The 22,060-nt window shown below is 35.5% G+C and overlaps 1 pseudogene; it reads right to left on the bottom strand.

The window, feature by feature from the left end:
- Nucleotides 1-15,195, bottom strand: part of LOC147497840 (aminopeptidase M1-like) — a 42,574-nt pseudogene extending 27,379 nt beyond the window's left edge.
- Nucleotides 15,196-22,060: the final 6,865 nt, after the last annotated feature.

Here is a 22,060-nt window from a genome sequence, read left to right as displayed (position 1 = left end):
TCGACGGGGAAGTCAGCCAGGAAGTCAACAACGACCTGGCCTTTGCGAGACGTTCTAGGAATGAACTCGATGTGATGCTCACCAAGTTTTTCAGCCCATTTGGCCATGCAAGCTATTTTGTTGTTGGAACTCAAGACCTGTTTGATGGGTACATCTGTGATGACCATGCTTGGAAGTAAGGTCGGAACTTTCGAGCAGAGTAGAGCAAAGACAATTTTGTTTTCTCTAATGCAGAGTAATGTTTTTCTGCTTCTGCTAACGACTTGCTGGTGAAGTAGACTGGTTTTTCGATTCCCTCGTTTTTGTGAAATAGGACCGAGCTGTTGGCTAAGTCAGTAGTTGCAAGGTAAAGCCCCAGCGTCTCTCCTTCAGTTGGTTTGGACAGGACGGGTGGAGTTGATAGGTAAGCTTTTGGGTCGTTGAAAGATTTGTAGCATTTGTCTGTCCATGTGAATGTTGCGCCTTTCTTCAGTATTTGTAGGAATGGTCTACACTTGTCAGATGCACGTGAGATGAATCTATTGAGGGCTGAAACCATGCCAGATAACTTGTAGATTTGTTGTTTGGAAGTTGGTTCTGGCATTTCAAGGAGAGCTCGTATCCTAGGAATTTCCCTGAAGCTACCCTAAATACACATTTTGCTAGATTGAGCTTCATTTTGTTTTGGAGCAATCTTGCAAAGGCTTCTTGTAGGTGGGAAATGTTATCTTTAGCCTTTTCGCTTTTGACTACCATGTCATCTATGTAGACTTCCATAGTGTCTCCCAGCAAGTCTTTGAACATCTTTGTGATAAGTCTTTGGTAGGTTGCCCCTGCGTTCTTCAAGCTGAATGGTAGAACGTTGTAGTAGAACATTCCTTGTTCGGTTATCAAGGACGTCTTTTCTTGGTCTTCCTCTGCAAGTGGTATTTGATTGTACCCACTATATGCGTCCATGAATGATAGGAGTTCGTGTTCGCAACTTTGATCTACCAATATGTCAATTCTTGGAAGGGGGAAGCTGTCTTTGGGGCAATGTTTGTTGACGTTTGTGAAGTCTATGCAGAGTCGTACCTGGTCGTTCTTTTTGGGAATGGCTACAATGTTAGCTAGCTAGGTCGGGTACTCGACTTCTCTGATGAATCCCATATTTTTGAGCTTTTCTATCTCTTTATTGATAGCTTTCTGAAATTTGAGAGCCATTTGGATTGACATTTAATTTGTGGCAAGTGACCTGTGGGTCGATACCAGGCATATCGATATACGACCAAGCAAAAACATCTTTATTGAGAGATAGAAATTTGACAAGTTGCTCCTTGAGCTTGGGGTCTAGATCAACCCCTGCATAAACAAACTTTGGGTCATCATTTGTGACCAAATTGACTTTTTCTCCTGGTTCTATTTGTGCTTGCTTCCCCTTAAGCTTGTCAGCTTCTGATGTTGGAGGGCTGGAAGCTTGACGATCTTGTAGCTTTGGACGACCTGAGGTTTGGCCGTAGTTGTTGTGCTGATTTGATTACATCAATGAGCCTCTAGTTGGTTGCTTCTGAGCTCCATGATGCCTCGTGGTCCGGGGAACCACAACACTTGGTGCAAGGTGGATGGAACTGCTTGGATATTGTGGATCCACCTGTGCCCTAAGATGGCAGTGTAGGACGACTTGACATCAATCACGCTGAAATGTGTTTATGTTTTGACCATGTCCTATTTTTCTCCAATGGAGACTGGTAAGATAACGTCTCCAATGGCATATGTGCGGTCTCTGTTGAACCCATAGAGTGGTGCGTTTGATTCTATCATCACCGAGCGGGCAGGTGCATGTCTTTATACGTTTGATAGAAAAGGATGTCACAAGAGCTGCTTGGATCGATGAGGACTCTTTTGACTATCCACCTATTGATTTTGACGTGCACTACCAGGGCATCATTGTGGGGTAGGCACACCTTGTCTAGGTCGTCCTCTGTGAATGTTATGGAAGTCGTTGATTGAAGGTTGGTAGGAGTGATGACTTCAGCTTTGTAGGAGAGGTGGTAGATCTCCTGAAGCGCTCCTACCCTTCTGCGCTTTTCCCGACCTGAGGTTTCATCATTGGAGGTATCAGTAATCATGTTGATTACCTTTTCCTCGTCGTGGTCGGAGGAGTGCTGTCTCCTGTTGTGCCTCGACCGACCTAGAGATTTAGATTGTCGGGCTGTTCTGCTCCTGCTTCTATTATTAGCAGGTCGTTCATTGCTTTCGGCTCCTGCTTCTGTGGCGATTGGCATTCAGCTTATGCCTGAGGTCGCTTTCTGGCAGGAACTCTTTCAATTTTCCCTCTTCAACTAAGTCTTGGAGATAGTGCTTGAGGCTCCAACACTCATCTGTGTCATGGTGTTGGAGTTTGTGGAAGTGGCAGTATGGACGTCCTTGGATTGCTATTACTTTGTTGATGTTGGGCTTGAAGTACGGTGCTGTATAAATCTTCTTCACGATCTGGCTTGGCATCTTGGAGAAGTTGGAGAATTCCCGTTTTGTGTAGGAGGGCTTGTGGGAGTTGGATCCCTTGTTGTTGTTGTTGTTGCCTGAGTAATGATTGCTCTCTTTGGGTCCTCGCTTGTCGCTAACTGCGAGGACTTCTTTTCCCTTGCGCTGGGCCAACCATTCTTTGTACTTGATGTACTTGTCAATTCTGTGGTACAGGTCGTTTAAGCGGTCTGGCTTGTTGTGCATTAGAGACCATGCTAGGTCGGAGTCGTCCAGGAGGGCGTTGGTGAATGCAGAAGTTGCAAAATTGTCTTTTAGGCCTAGCTCCATTGATAGGAGTTCTTTCTTGAAACGTCCTAGGAAAGCATAGATCGTTTCACCATGTGCTTGCTTGAGTTTAAACAAGGAGTCTAGGTCGGCTTGTTTCTTCTTGTTGTGGACGAACTCCGCTGCGAACGTCTTAGCTAGCTTGTCGAAGTTGCTGATTTAATCAAGAGTGAGCGTGTGGAACCATTCTAAGGCTCCGTCCTTCAGGCTGGTTGGAAAGAGTTTGCACTTCAGGTAGTCGTACTCTGGAGCGCTGTATAATGTGAGGATCTGGGTGAAACGAGCTAAGTGCTGGCTTGGACCCGAGCTACCGTCGTACAGCAGGAACTTTGGTTGGATGAATTCTGAGGGAGGCTGCTTGTCCCTGATTTCAGTGGTGAATGGTGACGCCTTGTATGTTTGGAGTATCTTCTAAACGATCTAGATCGTGCTGGCTTTATCGTTTGACTTCTCCAAACTTTGGGCGAAGTCCTCTAGTCTTTGATTGGTGGTGGTGGTGAGGATTGTGATGGTGTTGTTCTCTAATGTGTCTGGAGTGCTGTTGTTGGCGTTGGAGGTGGCCTGTTCACGCATCGTTTGATTTTATTGTTGTAAGGTGATGAAGGCCTCCTAGAACGTCTTCATCTGGTCTGCCAACATTTGAAATGATGTGTCCATTGAGGTTTCTCTGACCAGCTTCGTAGGCTTGAGAATAGAGTGTGTGTTATTTTCTTAAGGAAATGAACCAACAGACGGCCCCAATGTAGAGGTTTGGTATTTTGGGTCTACGACCTGATGTTGTGGATGGTTGGGAATGGCTGCACTCTCTTTGGGACAAGAGTTGCCTACGTATCAAGTTTCTAGGGGTAAAATTGAATCAAACCTTACGTAGTTCATCTCTCTCTACTTATAGATGTTTGAGCTGACTTTCATTATTTGCTTCAGATCGTTATTAGGTATAGATCCACATTGTGTGCTATCTTGATGATTCTCCATTACTCCTGATGTTACAAAGTTAATGTCTCTTTGATTGTTGCGTTGACTGATCTCCAGGATTGCGCTAGATGATTTGCTTCCGTATATGGTTGTAGCTAAGATTTGGGATAACCTGAGTCTAGGCCGTTACGATGTACTGACACTGTGGTACGAACTGATAAAGATACGACTTGGTGTGTGGACACGTGTACTATAGTGCCGAAAGGAGGGTACTTACAGGTACCTTCAGCCATCTCTAGGCAGTTTCACGGCCTTCCCTGCTTACTCCAAGTCCATAAATGGCATCTTGACTTCGCACCTATGTAAGAATAAAAAACAATTTAGGACTAATATTAAAAAAAAATGCTTAGAGATGTACCAAAAAAGAAAATGTACCTCAGAAGACAACAAAATGTTCAAAGCTTCAAGAACAATGTCAGAATATGGACAAGAAGTCAGTGAACTTACAAAACATGTAAAAACAAAATTTAAAGGAAAGGTTTTCTATAGTATTACAATAAAACAGATACTTCAGATGCATACAATTACCAAGCAAACAAAAATGAAACTTTCATCTATGAACTAGCAGTACTTAGAATAACGGGTTTTCTCCGGCTTAGATCGGTCTCCTATAGATTTTTAGTAGAGATTCATAACCCCATCTGTTGGATTTGTTGATACCTGCAGATCACAAAGAACATATGCAGCCTGCAAATATTTTGATTTGAGAATAGATCAATGGACTGCTAGATTGAAGTGAACAAAAATCAACAATATAGACCTATCAGATAACTGAATGCACTGACCCTTCCCGTGTCAGAAGGTAGAAGTAGAGTATTTCTATCATCTAGGAAAGCACGAAACCGCTCTATTGCTTCTTTTTGTGTTATATCATGCCCAAAAACAGCAAGGGTAGTTAAAATATCGCCTCTTAACATTACATCCAAGTGGCTATCTTTTTCCTTTGGCTCCCAGCCTAATTTAGTGAAGGAAATTGTAACACAACTATTTCCGTTTCAAGCAAGTTCTAAAATAATCAAGTTACTAGATATGAAAGTTTACAACTTATTATAACAAGAATTATCAAACAAGCTAGTTGGAATGACATTTATCCTTCAATCTTCATTCTAGTCTTTCTTTACTTTACTTTGGCCCATTATTAGAAAACATAAAACAATTCACTTAGCCAAAACGAAGGAAATGTATAAAGTTAGTTGAGGAAGAGAAATCCCCATCTTTAGACCCCATCTTGTCCCAGTTGTGGAGACACTTAAGTAGGATGAGCAAGCATGCCATTGTTTCGGCATCTTGGAAAGCTTGAGGCAGAGAGGTTCATGAATGGAACACGAATAGTAAAGAATATTTAATAGATGTACATTCATTTTGGGGAAAGGTTTGGTTTAGACTTATATCAGTTTTTTAGGAAAAAAAAACATAATAATATCATTTATCTACTAATGGGACAAGAATATTAGACTTACTCCGTAGAATTCTGAAAAAGATTGATCAAGAACAATTTGATGTACTCTGACAAATCAGGGCAGGCATCATCAGCAACCTTTGCAACTTTGTTACTCACCTGAGGAATCAGGAGACGTGATATTAGTGGCAAAGAAGTACGAACTAAGAACACATATTACTGCGTGAACGCGTCAACATTACGGTGATCAAGTTGGACAAAGACGGTATAGTCAAGTTCTACCCATGCGCACTCATCAATCTAAACAATGAAGACAGTGACTGCTTGCAAGCCATAGAGAGAGCATATGAATCATCCAAAATGCCTGACAAAACAAATGATATGAATGTGAGTTTCTGATCATTGCACAAACTAAGAATCATATATATGGCACGGTGAACATCATATTACCAAATCTATCTATTGCAGAAAGATGATTGGCCTCTATTGCATATCGGAGTCTGCCTGCAAGTTCATCATCGTATTTTACTCTATAGAAACCTGTTTGGTCAACATTAATTTTGAACCACTTTTGGTGGTTATTTGTAGCACTTGAAGTGCCCAAAAGTTCACTTATATCCATGGTTTCTAATTTTGTTTATAACAGAAAATTCTTGTGAGCACTATATGATCCACAACATAATGTTACTAGGACAATCCACTGGCCATCTCCTTAAAAAACCTATATACCTGATCAAAGTCCAGCTTATTGCCTTTGACACTGACACTGACTACTCAATATCCTTTTTGCTTTAATTTGTCCATGAATTCATCAGCTTATTTACATGTTCACCAGATTCCTTTTCCAGAACAGCCCATAAATCTTCTGTATTTGCATTTGAGCAAGGATATTGTTTTATATATGAAGCCGACGACCACTGAATGCATCATAAAACTCACATTCAGTTTCAAAGAAGTATACTAACAACATATTTTCAAAATGAATTCAATGCAATAAATGAATGGTAAACACTTGTTAAAAGCTTGGTCAAATAGACTTTAATTTGTACATTCTAGTCATTGTTTCACCATTATGATACATCTTTGGGAAACAACCAATTATTTCATTTTCAAATTCAGTAATGTATAATACGAGTAAAAATGGCAGACTACTTATCATACAATCCCAATTCTTGATCATTTCATAACACTTTTGCACTAGCCTCCTAAGATGGACAATACAAAACCAGATAAAATAAAAGCTAAAACAAAACATACTAGTATACTACTATGCAGTGGGGGAGTGAGCTGAGAGGGAGAGGGATGAGGGGAGAGGGAGAGGGAGAGGGACGAAGATCAGAGACAAGATGAGGAATGAGGACAGACAGACAGAAACCAACCAAATGACCTTTTGTGCACATACCCCCCTCGGCCTCCTCTCACTTGACTAGTATACTGCTATGCAGTGGAGGCGTGAGCAGAGAAGGAGAGGGGAGAAGGAGAGATTGAGAGGGCATGGAGAGGGAGAGGGATGAAGAGAGGAAATAAGATATGAGGAATGAGGACAGACAAACAGAAACCAACCAAATGACTTTTTGTCCACATACCTCCCCACCCCTCGGCCGAGCGTTAACGCTCCGCCTCACTTGATAATCTTAAAGAATATGAATAACAAGTCCTGGGCATCAGAGAATCTCCCACTTGGAGACTAATGACAATCATATGTTGAAACACTGCAGACTGTGACATCACTAAAAACTTTGTAAAACTCAAAAATAAATAAATATCTCAATTCCGTCATCAAAACTCAACTCATAGGAAGCTTTCAACATTCACTATTATATCTAAAGCTTCAAGTTCAATGTAAACTAAATAGGCTACTATGCTTTGTCAAACATTTGACCAATGGTAGTAAAAGGGGAAATGTTTCTTGCAAATTGAGAACATATATCTTAGGAGCATTCAAACTTTATAAGTTTGTCCATGATAAGAAGTTGGCCTTAAAAGTGTCGGAAATCATATATGAACTGCATGTAACCCTCCCACAAAACTTTTATTTTTCTTCTTTGATAGGTGAGATTTGTTAGTATGTGTGTTATATGTGTTATTTTTTCTGAAGTGAAAGAGACTGTTAGTGTTGGCTAGTCTTAAATGTAAGGGTGGAATTCGAGCTAATCAAGTCGAGCTTCACTATGCTCAACCTCGGCTCTTTTATTAAGCAAGCTTTGAAAAAAGTTCAAGCTTGGCTCATATAATATATGAACGAGCCCGAGCCGAGATTTTAGCGAGCCCGAGTAGGTCAATTATTTTACACTACGATGATCAAAGCATCTTTAAACAGTGCATGTCCAGACATCTAAATATCGTGTGGAATTCATAAGATACCAATTATTATTCCTTACCTCAATGGGGTGGGATTATGTCAGTCCATCTAGCATAAGACCCTCAGTAATTTCATCAAAAATTTGAGTCCAAATTTTCCACTCGGGAAATAAGCTATCAGCTGCTAAATAGCTCACCTACAACACAAGACATTGAAAATGGTTTAGTGCTTTTTTCTCTAGCATTAAGGTGTTACTAAAATTACATAAAGATAGACTACCTGAAGAATACCCAAGTTGGAAACCTCTCATTGAGCCATAAATGTGTCCACCATTCCATTGTTACAAGATCAAAACAGGGAGTTTGCTAAGCAGCTGGGAATTGTTGTGAGATTCCAGAGGCTAAACTTCATGTCCAGTAAACTCAGGTCATCCACTGTATTAAACATTGTTCCTGTGGCACCTAGTAGCCCCCGATAGCGACAATTCGTATAAAGTCTTACATTGTTGCATGGGAGAGTTGTGGGGCGCCCCCCTACGCCGATTGCCGGTAACAAATCAAGAAATAAGCGGGGGTAGGTCTCCCCTTGGTGGGACAAACCCAACTGGTTCTTTCTGGCAATTCTTTCTACTGCAGCCACAAGCCCGACTTATATTGTATAGAAACTCTGGCTTCAAAAACCTTAACATCATTTAACCGATTTCTAACTACTGAATCTCCCTTCTTTTGTCTGAATCATAATTTAAAAGAACCACATAAGAATCATAATGTATCCTAACCAAGTCCCTTGTCTCTCGACAAATTTATGTTGTGTCTACTCATCCATTCATTGACCCCCCATCTCTCTAAAAATAATATTTGCCGTCTTGAGCAACCCAAACTTGGCAAATATGCATCAACCAATGCATCAACAACATATAAGTCCACATAACACATTATCAACTGACCACGAAATCTTAGAGTACGAAACACTATAGAGTTTACAAATATAGCAGAATGTGTCGAAAAACAAAGGAATCATCTTACCAATGGTATGAGAAGTTAACAAATCGAAGACAAAAGTAAAGGGAAAAAATACTATTCAAGTACTAAAAAGAGGAAAGACACATTTATTTTCTTAATAGAAACCAGGATAAAAGGGGGAGAAATTTGTGCTGAATAAAAAATTAGGGATAAAGGGGGACCCCAAGAACGAAACAAAAAAGAAAAAGCCAGTTGAGTACCTTTTGCGAGTAGACGGTGGGTTGCAAGACAATAAAACAACAAATGTATAAAGGGGGAACTTGTAACAATAATCAAGTCGCAAAAGGTGTTGAGATGAGAAGTGAGTGGAGTTGAGATGAGAAAATCAAAAACTTGATCAAGGCAGGCAGTGAGAAATGAAAAAAAGGTAACGTACATGTGATCTCAGATCTCGAGTTGAGAGAGGAGTAATCGAGTGAGGAGAAATTAGGAGAAGTTTATGCGAGATCGATGATAGACAGACAAAAACCAGCCGAATGCCATTTTGGGCCACATACCCCAAACTATCCACTAGGTCACAAAGAATCATCTGTATCAAGCTTGACATTCATATCTTCAGGTGGAAGCTTGAAGATCCTAAAGACCTAAGTAGAAACAGTATATGAAAACAGACTAGGATGACTAGAGAATTTTGGGATTGAGATGAATTTGCTCTTTTTGTAGGGGGAAAAGTACATGACTATAGATGGTGGCATTGTTACATTATTAGGAGCCAATTAGTGAGGTATAAAGTAGATACGATACACATGTGGAGGGGAAACTGGTGACCATAGCGAGGTATCAAAGTATATCCATGCTAGAAATTAATTCGAATTGTGAAACACTGTGTGAGAAATTTAGATGTCATGTTGCACATGTCCCCACATTGCAAAAATTATAAAATTTGGTTCCCAATTTGACCCAAAAAAAATTTTAGTCCACATTGTCAAAACTTATAAAGTTTGATATCCTTTTTAGTCGTTTTGCGATATATAATTGTTGTCATCTTCATGAAGTCCACAAAATTTCAACTCATTTGAAAACCTCAAACTTAGATAAAAATTGTTGTCATCTTTAAAAAGAAATCTAACTGTTCATAAAATAATATTTTTGCAATCATCTTTATCTTAGGTTAGAGATTTCCAAATAAGTTAAAATTTTGTAGAGTTGATGTTTACGGTGAGTAGATGATATCCATAAAAAAATTAGGTTTAAATTCATTTTTGAGGTGAAGTTTTACTTACGTACTTACCTTAACTTAAAATAAGTATGTACTTCTAAGATCCGTACTATAGCGGGGGCTAATCTATGAGTTGGCAGACCCGGGCTGTAGCCCCCCCCCTAACTTTGCTAAAAAATCATAAATACAGTGATAATTACTGTTCACCAAAAAAAATATAGTAGTGATAATTAGTGCTAGTAGCCCCTCCTTTTGTTGAATCCTGCATCCGCCCCCTGACTATATATATATATATATATAGCCCAGCTCCTAAAAGGAGCTTAAATAAGGATAGAGTTTAAAACAACCCACAACATTACCTACAAAATGATATAAAACCAAATATTTTGTGCATATGATCTACTAACCATAAAGAACATCTCTACAAAAATTCAACTCGTTTGATATCCTCTAACTTATGTAAAAATTGGTGTCCACTTTTGAAAAAATATCTAAAGGTCCAGAAATGTCTAGTTTTTGCAATCATAAAAGAAAAAGATAGATCAGGTAAAACACCTGATTAATGCGGAAAGATCAGTCAGCAGCAAGAACACTTGATATAAACTGAACTTTTATTTATATTACTGGGGGAAAAGAGAGCACACTTATCACACAAACAAAGAGAAAATTGAAAGCTAAAATGAAAGATGTTCCTCAACAAGGGTGAGGTATCCATTATATAGTAGTCGGATCTCAAAATATAATTTGGAGTCCGCACAGGAAGTGGCTACGTGTGCAAAAACAATCGCAGTCAGCTGGGCCACTATGAAAAAGCATACTTGTCTTTTTCTTCTGTCTTGAAAGGATAAGAATCCTTATAATGCTAAAATCATATACAACTTTTTACTTTTGAGAAAAGAAAAAGGTAGGATGTCTTCTTCAAAGGTCCCCCTTGACAAAGCATTTCTTGTTTTGATTCCAGCTGTAAGGATAAAAATCCTTATGATGCCTCCTTCTGTTATAGGTCCTTTTCATGGGCCATGATGTTTGCCAATATGATCAGAAGTACTTAGTTGAGTCCGTAGATTCTCAACAACTTATGAAAGGAGAAAATCTTCTCTATCTTCTTCTGTTTCTGAATCAGAGGTGAAGCCTCCTAGATGAGTGAGGAAGCCATATGGGCCCTTTTCATCAATCAACTTCCAAGTCTCAAGAGCAGATGGGCTGAGTGCCCAAGAATTCTTTCTGCGCAATTTCTCATAGAATTTGGTTCTATTGGAATTATCCAATGATTCAGTTTGGATCAGAAATCTATCAGATTCATACAAAACTGTGAACCTTGGATTCTTATGTACTGAACTATATCTGATGGACCATTTAATTTGAAGGAGACCAATGGCATGAATATCTACCATCTCTTTGAATCTGCCTTCTAGAGTAATGGTATGAAACTTCTCTTTTGATTCTGAAAGAGTAAAAACCTTTGAGATATCAGAAGGTCTCTGTTTGTAAATTTGGACAAGATGTACTGATGGATAAGTTTTGTATTCAGTATATTCTGGGCAAGCTGTGGTAAATTCACATTAAACAGTCCCATGCCATTTCATTATAGCATTATCTATGGCTTGAACAAGAGGAAAAGCCAAGAATGTCTTGTTATTAGCTCATGCTTCCAAAGATATCTCTGTATTAGTTATGATGGATTTAATAAATCTCATCTCTAATAGTTCATCAATTAGATACATGTCCAAAAGCTGGAAATACTGCTCGAATGTACCTAGCAAAAAAACATGCAAATTTGGATGCATGTTGTGTGTTCCTTCTGTGATATGTGAAATGCCTTTAACAATTAAAGGACAAGTTCCCAAGACAATTGAATTCTAATTTTAAATCCATTTATGATAATGTGAAGGGAGGAGATTTTGTATTAATTATGGTAATGGTGATGGAAGGGATATTTTGGCTTTATTCCAAAATGATTATGAAAAGTCTATGGAGAGAGTACTCCAAGAGACGCAATCAAGGGATCTTTTCAGATCACGAGATTTATTAAACTTTCTTTTGAAGTCAGACCAAGTCTTAGTGGCATTCTGGTTATTTTTGCTAAAATATTTAGTAGTAATCTTGAGGGTTTTGATAAAACTCCTCTTATCATTCTGGTAAAAAAAAATTGATAACATTGTCCAGAATGGACTTCTGAAAGCTGTGAAGCTTTTGATTTGTAAAGAACTTATCTCTGTTATTATAGACATAAGGTAACTCTAGATCATCAAATTGTACTTTTATTTTACCAGTACTGTTAGACTTTCTAGAAGAAGATTGCGAAGAACTTGCAATGGTGCTAATATGATCAGACTCTAAGGTTTTACCCTTGTTGATGTTGTTAGGTTGCCTAACAGGCTCCTGAGAATAACCCCAGTTAGGGAGGCCTAAATTGTCCTCAAAGTTGTTAATAATTTCAACATCAACATTATCTTATAAGGATTCAGAGGCCACTGGTGGTTGCTCTGAGGGTTGTCCATATAATGGATTCTCTAATGAAGAAAATTGGAGCATTCTGTATTCTATGAGAATAGACATTAAATAATATCATAGATTTGCAGGATATGATCCTGGAGAAATATTATCTAAATAAGAATGAAGAGTATGATGTTTCCAAAATATTTGGATACTCATATGAGAACATCAGTTTGTGAATTATATTTCACAATCTTGGTTATTTTGTTCCTGCAAAGGAGAAGAAATAAATTTGAACACCAAAGGGTGATTCTCAAAATTAGCATAAATACCATACTTAACAATTTTATTAATAGGAAGAATGATATTAAGGAAAGGAGTACCCAGTATAATTTTCTGGGTAAGATCTTTTATTAATAAAAATGACAGAGGTATGTTAATCTCATTTTTACTAATAGCAACCTTTGTTAATTTATGCTGAATTACAATTTTACTACCACTAGCACTAGTCATGGTTTGAGTAGTAGTTTCAAAATACTATTCAGGAATCAAACCTTCTTGTATGCAGTTCATATACCACTATCAACTAAAGAAATGTAATCAGTAAGAATATATTCCTGGTTGACAATCAAGGTTATAAATATATTCCATTTTCTGGTAAATATAGTAGAAATAAAATTACAGTGTTCAAAGTCGTTATCTGACTTCTCTTCTATGACTACCTTTTTCTGTTTTAATTCAATTTGTAAAACTCTCTGTTTTAATTGAATTATTTCATTGGTAAGATTCTGTACCTCTTTTTTCCACTTTGGAGGAGTAGGTGGTTTTGAAGAACTAGGTTTGTTATTTCCTAGGCGATCAAAAACTTCTCTAAAGTTATAACCTTCTAAAGGATCAACAATATCATCCTTGACTGCTTCAAAACAAGTTTTAATTAACTTAAGTATAGTGCCAAGATTAGTAATAGAATCAAGAAGATCTCAAACTGACTATTGATCATTGGTTAAAATATTAATAGTCAAACCATTCATTTGTAAGATAGCTTCCATGCTATCACATTTTGATTGTAACTTGTTACATTGACATGGTGAGTCATTATCCGAAGAACTAGAATAGGGATCATTAGACTCATTATCTGATTCAGAAGAACTAATATTAAGTAATAATTTACTTAATTGTAATTTAAGATCTTCATCAATCTCTAAATTATTAAGCTTCTATTTGGTTTGGCACCTATTGGCATAATGACCAATTTTTTCAAATTTTAAACAAGTAACAATATTTATCTGATGTAGATTATTATAAAACTCTTTATTAGATTTCCAATTTTTATTGAAATTCTTTCTATTTTTATGAGAGTATTTTCTTTTGTAAGGTTTCTGTGTTTTGTGATTAGAAACCTTCTTCTATTTTTTAGGAGGGATATCATAAGAAAATTGCTCATAGAATTCTCCGAACTCTTTCTTACTAGAAAGGTTCTACTTTTTAAGCTGATGTTATAGCTTTAAATCATTGCAAATGCTCAGACCTTCTTGAATGACATGATTAATAAGACAACCATATGTATGAGAATTATAAGGAATGGTAGATCCTCGATTTAAGTCTCTAAGCTTTTTCCTAACCTTTTCTGCAAAGAAGGTAGGGAGACCATCAATAAATTTAGATTTCCAATGCTCATTATTACCATCATGTAACTGAAGTACTTTAGCTAAGAATACATCTTTATACCATCTAAAATGAGATAGAGATGGACATCTTAGATTCTGGAGAAGTTCTCTATTCTTCTCAGCATTCATACCGTTTGGTCCCATGAAATGATGGGAAATTGTCAAACATAAAGTATAAACAACATCTGTTGTAGATACTTGTACGTTTGCAGCTGAATCTAACTCAGTCTTAGTTGAGTTAAATATCTCTGATCTTTGCTCCTTAGTGAGAACATTATCCCACCAACCTTTCAAGGTTCTAACAAAACCATGACATATAAACTTACAGACATCCACATTTGTATTACCATGAGTTTTGCAAACGCTAGCATACATGAACATTTCCTGCAAAGTGTGATAAATTTGATATTCTGATTTACCATCAATATTCCATGTATAAATGGTTTTAGCATGTTAAAAAGTTTGCTCATTAAAGAGATCCTCCTCATAGAGAATGTCTTGGGGAGTAGGACAAGGGTAATAATGCCTACTGGATCCTGCATGACCTATCTTTTGGGTATTCTTATCAAAAGTTATTTTATTAATTGTAGGAGAATTAAAATTTGCTTCTATTTCCAAAACATTATTTGGGTTTATCTCATCATTCAAATCCGAATCTTGAGATATGATATTAAAATTTAATTTACTTAATTGACCATATAAATTTTTTAATGAAATCATTCTTGGATGACGATTGATCCAACTTAAAATTTGGAACATCCAAGGGAGGTTGAATAGATGGTCTAATATGACCAGATGAAATATGATGCTTTAAAGAAATATTCTTTATTGGTTATTTATCTTTATTTTTAGTAGGATCTATCCTAGGAATATGCTTAAGGATATTTTTTGCATTATTCTCAATTCTAATTAATTGAGCTCCTATAGTTTGTAAACATAAATTATTATAATTATTTTGTTTACAAACTTTATTAACATCATTTGTACGAACATATCTGTGAAGGTCATCATGTGGTTTGATATAAGCCACAATTTCAAGACTATCTTTCAACTTTAAAGGTGTTGTCGGAGGATGAACATATGCCATCTCCTTATCATCATAAGTAGTCCAATTCTTTTGATGAAACTCTAAAGCACCAATATAATTATTAATAAAGGTAACATCTATTTTTACCTCAGATTGATTAGGTAAAGCTATCTTTACCTCAAATTTTACCGATTGATTTGGTAAAGGAATAATCTTATCTGGTAAATGACTATTAACTAGTTTAACCTGTTGAATAGGTAAACAAGGTTTTACCCTATCAATTAACACATCAACATCAGATAACTTACCTTTGGATCTTAAATAATCCTTAATATCCTGTTGTAGAGTAGCTGTTTTCACTCTAGATTTAAGAATGTAATTATTCTAGTACTCAAGACAAAACCATTTCACTAGAGTAGTACCATAATCCTGGTACCATTGAAAATACTCTTGATAATGTTAAACAAGAGGTTTCAATTTTGTAGGAGTAAAATATTCACTCAACTCCTCATATTTTTACTTATAAAATTGATTTGTTTCATAAGGTGTATAATCCATTATAAAACAAATTCCATTTCTGATGCTATGGGAGATTCCCTGGCGTTCTGTCTATAAATACCATGTGGTATTTGTTGATTAGAGATACAAATCTCTTCTACAGATTGATTGTATTAAGATAACGATTCAACTTCAAATATTGAATGCTTAGAAGATTGTGGTATAGAGATATTATAAGAGGATCTCGAAGACAAACTTCTACTAACAAAAGGTTTCTTAAAGTTTAATATAACTTAACCTTTAGTAGATTGAATAATTTGATCTAAATCATTATTAATGATTGGTTATGGTTGAACAGCGTTTCTGCAAGTGCATGAACCAGGAAATTGAATTTCACTCCAAGGAATCATCCTAGGTGTTGCTACACTAGAAGTTAAAAGATTTGTATTCCGTGCATTAAGAATTAAAGTTTGTAACACCTTATAGTGAATTCTGTTGTAATTCCAATCACTTCAGATCTAGGTAAAAAGTTGTAACCTTTATCCTGAATTTGTAATGTTAAAGAATCATAAAGATTTCTATCAGATAAAGACAAACTTAAATTTGGATAGACATCAAAATAGACTAGTTCGTGACAAAGACTAGTCTCTATTGCTCCTATAAGAGATGGTAAATAGTTTAAACATCTAGCATCTCTTAATGCTGCTTAAACACAAGCATTCATATCCAGAAGGGTGAAAGGTCTAAATGCAACCTGAATTAATCCTACATGAATAAATTTATAATTTTTCATATAAGGATATAAATCACGAGAATTTAATAAATTCAAGTTATTACTCATGAAATGTAAACTAATAGTTTGTTGCATAGTTTTTCTGCAATTTTACTGGTCAATTTCTCAATCTAGTTACCATATTTATATATGGTTTTGGAATCCATATTAGGAATCATCCATTTATTCATTTTATCCTGCGTGTCGAGATCATACTCGATTAATTATGTGTTCTTAATTGAACTCATATCATCATTTGATGATTGTGCCATGGGTGTGGAGGTGTTAGTGCAATAACAGGTAGAGTATAATGAATTATAATCATACCAAATAGTATTAAAACTATTCATGATGTAATCATTGATATATTGTCTTCTTCTCTAGCATTATAAACAGTAAAATCAAAATCAAGTCTTCAGTGTTTATAATAGTAAAACCACGTCTGTCAATGCTTTACAGGGAGCAAACGGCCTAAAACGCATACCCTGCTAATTCCCTACGCGACTTGGGTGACATCCCAGAGTTACCATCATAAACGTAAAGAAACAATAATGACCTAATGCTTAGGTGCTCAATTAATTAGAATTGAGAATAACACAGAAAATATCCTTAAGCATATTCCTAGGATAGATCCTACTAAAAATAATGATAAAGAACCAATAAAGAATATTTCTTTAAAGCAGCATATTTCATTAGGTCATATTAGACCATCTATTCAACCTCCCTTGGATGTTCCAAATTTTAAGTTGAATCAATCGTCATCCAAGAATGATTTCATTGAAAAATTATATGGTCAATTAAGTAAATTAAATTTTAATATCATATCTCAAGATTCAGATTCGAATGATGAGATAAACCCAAATAATGTTTTGGAAATAGAAGCAAATTTTGTTTCTCCTACAATTAATAAACAGGGAGTGACTCTCAAGGACAAAAATGGCGAAAAAGTAACTCTCAAGGACACCTTTTTGTTTTTGTAACTCACAAGGACCGGGTAGATGAAAGGTCAAGTATACCCTTGGCGCGAAATAAAAAATGGATCGGGTAGATGAAATATCAAGTATACCCCTGACGCAAAATAATTAACGACCGGGTGTATTTAGTATGAACATTGAATGTTCATAGTCCTTGGGTATAAACATTAATTGGGTATGAACATTCAATGTTTATAGTCCTTGGGTATGAACATTCAATGTTCAACATTCAATGTCCATAGTCCTTTGGTATGAACATTGATTGGGTATGAACATTCAATGTTCATAGTCCTTTGGGTATGAACATTCGATGTTCATAGTCCTTGGATATGAACATTAAATGTTCATAGTATGAACATTCAATGTTCATAGTCCTTGGGTATGAACATTGATTGGGTATGAACATTCGATGTTCATGGGTATGAACATTCAATGTTCATAGTCTTTGGGTATGAACATTGATTGGGTATGAACATTGAATGTTCATAGTCCTTTTGGTATGAACATTCAATGTTCATAGTTCTTTGGGTATGAACATTCAATGTTCATACATCAATATATTGTATAAGGTACATTCATCTATTTGGATATAAACAATCATTGTTCATACACCAGCAGAAGGTATGAACACTCATTGTTTATAGTAAAATGACAGAAAGGGTAAAATCGAAAAATATTTATTTTAAATCCGAGCCATTTGTCCTTGAGGGTTATTTTCACAGAAGGGTATAACTAGTATTTAAAAAATATAAAAAGGAGGGGCCAACTTATTTTGTCCTTGAGGGTTACTAATTTTGAAATAGTGGGTTTGTGAGTTACTTTTCCCCAAAATTTGTCCTTGTGAGTTACTCATAAAAAACCGTGTCCTCTAGACTTCATTTTCCCCAAAATTGGGCCTTAGGACCAATTTCTTGATTAATAAAATAACTTTTGATAAGAATACCCAAAAGATGGGTCATGCAGGGTCCAGTAGGCATTATTACCCTCATCCTACTCCCCAAGACATTTTCTATGAGGAGGATCTCTTTAATGAGCAAACTTCTTATAATGTTAAAACCATTTATACATGGAATATTGATGGTAAATCAGAATATCAGATTTATCATACTTTGCAGGAAATGCTCATGTATGCTAGCATTTGCAAAACTCATGGTAATACAGATGTGGATGTATGTAAGTTTATATGCCATGGTATTGTTGGAACCTTGAAAGGTTAGTGGGATAATGTTCTCACTGACGAGCAAAGATCTGAGATATTTAACTCAACTAAGAATGAGTTAGATTCAACTGCAAACATACAAGTATCTATAGCAGATGCTATTTATACTTTTTGTTTTACAATTTCCCATCATTTTATGGGACCAGATAGTATGAATGCTGAGAAGAATAGATAACTTCTCCAGAATCTAAGATGTCCATCTCTATCTCATTTTAGATGGTATAAAGATGTATTCTTAGCTAAAGTACTTCAGTTAGATGATGCTAGCTAATAATGAGCATTGGAAATCTAAATTTATTGATGGTTTCCCTAACTTCTTTGCATAAAAGGTTAGGAAAAAGCTTAGAGACTTAAAACGAGGATCTACCATTCCTTATAATTTTCATACTTATGGTAGTCTTATTAATCATGTCATTCAGGAAGGTCTTAGCCTTTGCAATGATTTAAAGCTACATCATCAGCTTAAAAAGCATAACATTTGTGGTAAGAAAGAGTTAGGAGAATTCTGTGAGCAATTTGCTTATGATATCCCTCTTAAAAAAAAAAGTAAGTTTATAATAACAAAACACATAAACATTACAAAAGAAAATACTCTCATAAAAATAGAAAAAATTTCAATAAAAATTACAAATCTAATAAAGAGTTTTACAATAATCCACATTAGAGAAATAATTTTACTTGTTTAAAATGTGGAAAAATTGGTCATTATTCTAATAGGTGCCAAACCAAACAGAAGCTTAATAATTTATAAATTGATGAAGATCTTAATTACAATTAAGTAAATTATTACTTAATACTACTTCTTATGAATAAGATAATGAGTATAATGATCCTTATTCTAGGTCTTCGATTGGATAATGACTTACCATGTCAATGTAACAGGTTACAATCAAAATGTGTTAGCATGGAAGCTATCTTACAAATGAATGGTTTCACTGTTAATGTTTTAACCAATGATCAACAGTCAGTTTTAGATCTTCTTGATACTATTACTAATCCTGACACTAAACTTAAGTTAATGAAAACTTGTTTTAAAGCAGTCAAGGGTGATATTGTTGATCCTTCAGAAGGTTATAACCTTTGAGAAGTTTTTGATCACGTAGGAAATAACAAACCTAGCTCTTCAAAGCCACCTACTCCTTTAAAATGGAAAAAAGTGGTACAGAATCTTACCAATGAAATAATTCAATTAAAACAGAGATTTTTACTAATTGAATTAAATCAGAAAAAGGCAATCATAGAAGAGAAGTCAGAGAATGACTTTGAACACTGTAATTTTATTACTACTATATTTTCCAGAAAATGGAATATATTTATAACCTTGATTGTCAACTAGGAATATATTCTTACTGATTACATTGCTTTAGTTGATAGTGGTTCAGGTATGAACTGCATACAAGAAGGTTTGATTCCTGAACAGTATTTTGAAACTACAACTCAAACCATGACTAGTGGTAGTAAAGTTGCTATTCAGTATAAATTAACAAAGGTTCCTAATAGTAAAAATGAGATTAACATACCTCTGTCATTTTTATAAATAAAAGATCTTACCCAGCAAATTATACTGGGCACTCCGTTCCTTAATACCATTCTTCCTATTAATAAAATTGATAAGTATGGTATTTATACTAACTTTAGGAATCACCCTTTGGTGTTCGAATTTATTTCTTCTCCTTTGTAGGAACAAAAGAACCAAGATTGTGAAATATAATTCACAAACCGATGTTCTCATATGAGTATCCAAATATTTCAAAAACAGTATACTCTTCATTTTTATTTAGAAAATATTTCTCTAGGATTATATCTAGTAAATCTAAGATATTATTTAATGTCTTTTCTCACAAAATACAGAATGCTCCAATTTGCTTCATTGGAGAATCCATTATATGGACAGCCCTCAGAGCAACCACCAGTGGCTTTTGAATCCTTATAGGATAATGCTGATGTTGAAATTATCAACAACTTTGAGGACAATTTAGGCCTCCCTAACTGGGATTATTCCCATGTGTATGTTGATCATATTAGCACCATTGCGAATTCTTCGCAATCTTCTTCTAGAAAATCTAACAGTACTAGCTGGTAAAAGAAAAATATGATTTGATGATCTAGAGTTACCTTATGTCTATGATAACAGGCATACGTTCTTTACAAATCAAAAGCTTCATAGCTTTCAAAAGTCCATTCTGGACAATATTATCAATTTTTTGACCAGAATGATAAGAGGAATCTTATCCAAACCCTCAAGATTAATGCTAAATATTTTAGTGAAAATAACCAGAATGCCACCACTAAGACTTGGTCTGACTTCAAAAGAAAGTTTATTAAATCTCGTGATCTGAAAAGATCCCTTGATTGCGTCTCTTGGAGTACTCTCTCCATAGACTTTTCAGAATCATTTTGGAATAAAGCCAAAATATCCTTTCCATCACCATTACCAGAATTAATACAGAATCTCCTCCATTCACATTATCAGAAATGGATTCAAAATTGGAATTCAATTGTCTTGGGATCTTGTCCTTTAATTGTTAAAGACATTGCATATATCATCACAGAAGGAACACACAACATGCATCCAAATTTGCATGTTTTTCTCCCTGATACATTCTGGTAGTATTTCCAGACTTTTGGACATGTATCTAAATGATGAACTATTAAAGATGGGATTTCTTAAATCCATCACAATCAGTACAGAGATATCTTTGGAAACAGGAGCTAATAACAAGACATTTTTGGTTGTTCCTCTTGTTCAAGCCATAAATAATGCTATGATGAAATGGCATGGGACTGTTTACTGTGAATTTACCACATCTTGCCCAGAATATACTGAATACAAAACTTATCCATCAGTACATCTTGTCCGAATTTACAAACAGAGACCTTCTGATATCTCAAAGGTTTTTACTCTTTGGGAGTCAAAGGAGAAGTTTCATACCATTACACTAGAAGACAGATTTAAAGAGATGGCAAATATTCGAGTCATTGGTCTCCATCAGATTAAATGGTCCATCAGATATAGTTCGGTACAAAAAAATCTACGGTTCACAGTTTTGTCTGGATTTGATAGATTTCTGATCCAAACAGAATCATTAGATAATTCCAATAGAACAAAATTCTATGAGAAATTGGGAAAAAGTATTCTTGGGCACTCAACCCATTTGCTCTTGAGACTTGGAAGCTGATTGATGAAGAGGGCACATATGACTTTCTCACTCATCTAGGAGGCATCACCTCTGATTCAGAATCAGAAGAAGAGAGAGAAGATTTTCTCCTTTCTCAAGCTGCTGAGAATCTACGGACTCAACAAGGTACTTCTGACCAATAATTATATTGACAAACATCATGGCCCATGAAAAGGACCTATAATAGAAGGAGGCTTCATAAGGATTGTTATCTTTACAGCTGGAATCAAAACAAGAAATGCTTTGTCAAGGGGAACCCTTGAAATAGACATCCTACCTTTTGATTTTCTCAAAAGTCAAAAGTTGTATAGGATTTTAGCATTATAAGAATTCTTATCCTTTTAAGACATAATGAAAAGACAAGTATGCTTTTTCATAGTGGCCCATCCGACTGCGATTGCTTTAGCATACGTAGCCACTTCCTGTGCGGACTCCAAATTATATTTTGAGATCTGACTACTATATAAGGGATACCTCACCCTTGTTAAGGAATATCTTTTATTTTATATTTCAATTTTCTCTTTGTTTGAATGATAAGTGTGCTCTCTTTTCTCCCCCCTATAATATAAATAAAAGTTCAGTTTATATCAAGTGTTCTTGCTGCTGACTGATCTTTCTGCATTAATTAAGTGTTTTACCTGATCTCTATTTTTTCTTTTATG

Source organism: Coptis chinensis, chromosome 5, assembly GCF_015680905.1.
Source record: "Coptis chinensis isolate HL-2020 chromosome 5, ASM1568090v1, whole genome shotgun sequence".
In the NCBI taxonomy this organism is placed as follows: Eukaryota; Viridiplantae; Streptophyta; class Magnoliopsida; order Ranunculales; family Ranunculaceae; genus Coptis; species Coptis chinensis.
Note: the sequence above shows the minus strand (reverse complement) of the source record. Positions and strands in the feature narration are given on the sequence as shown.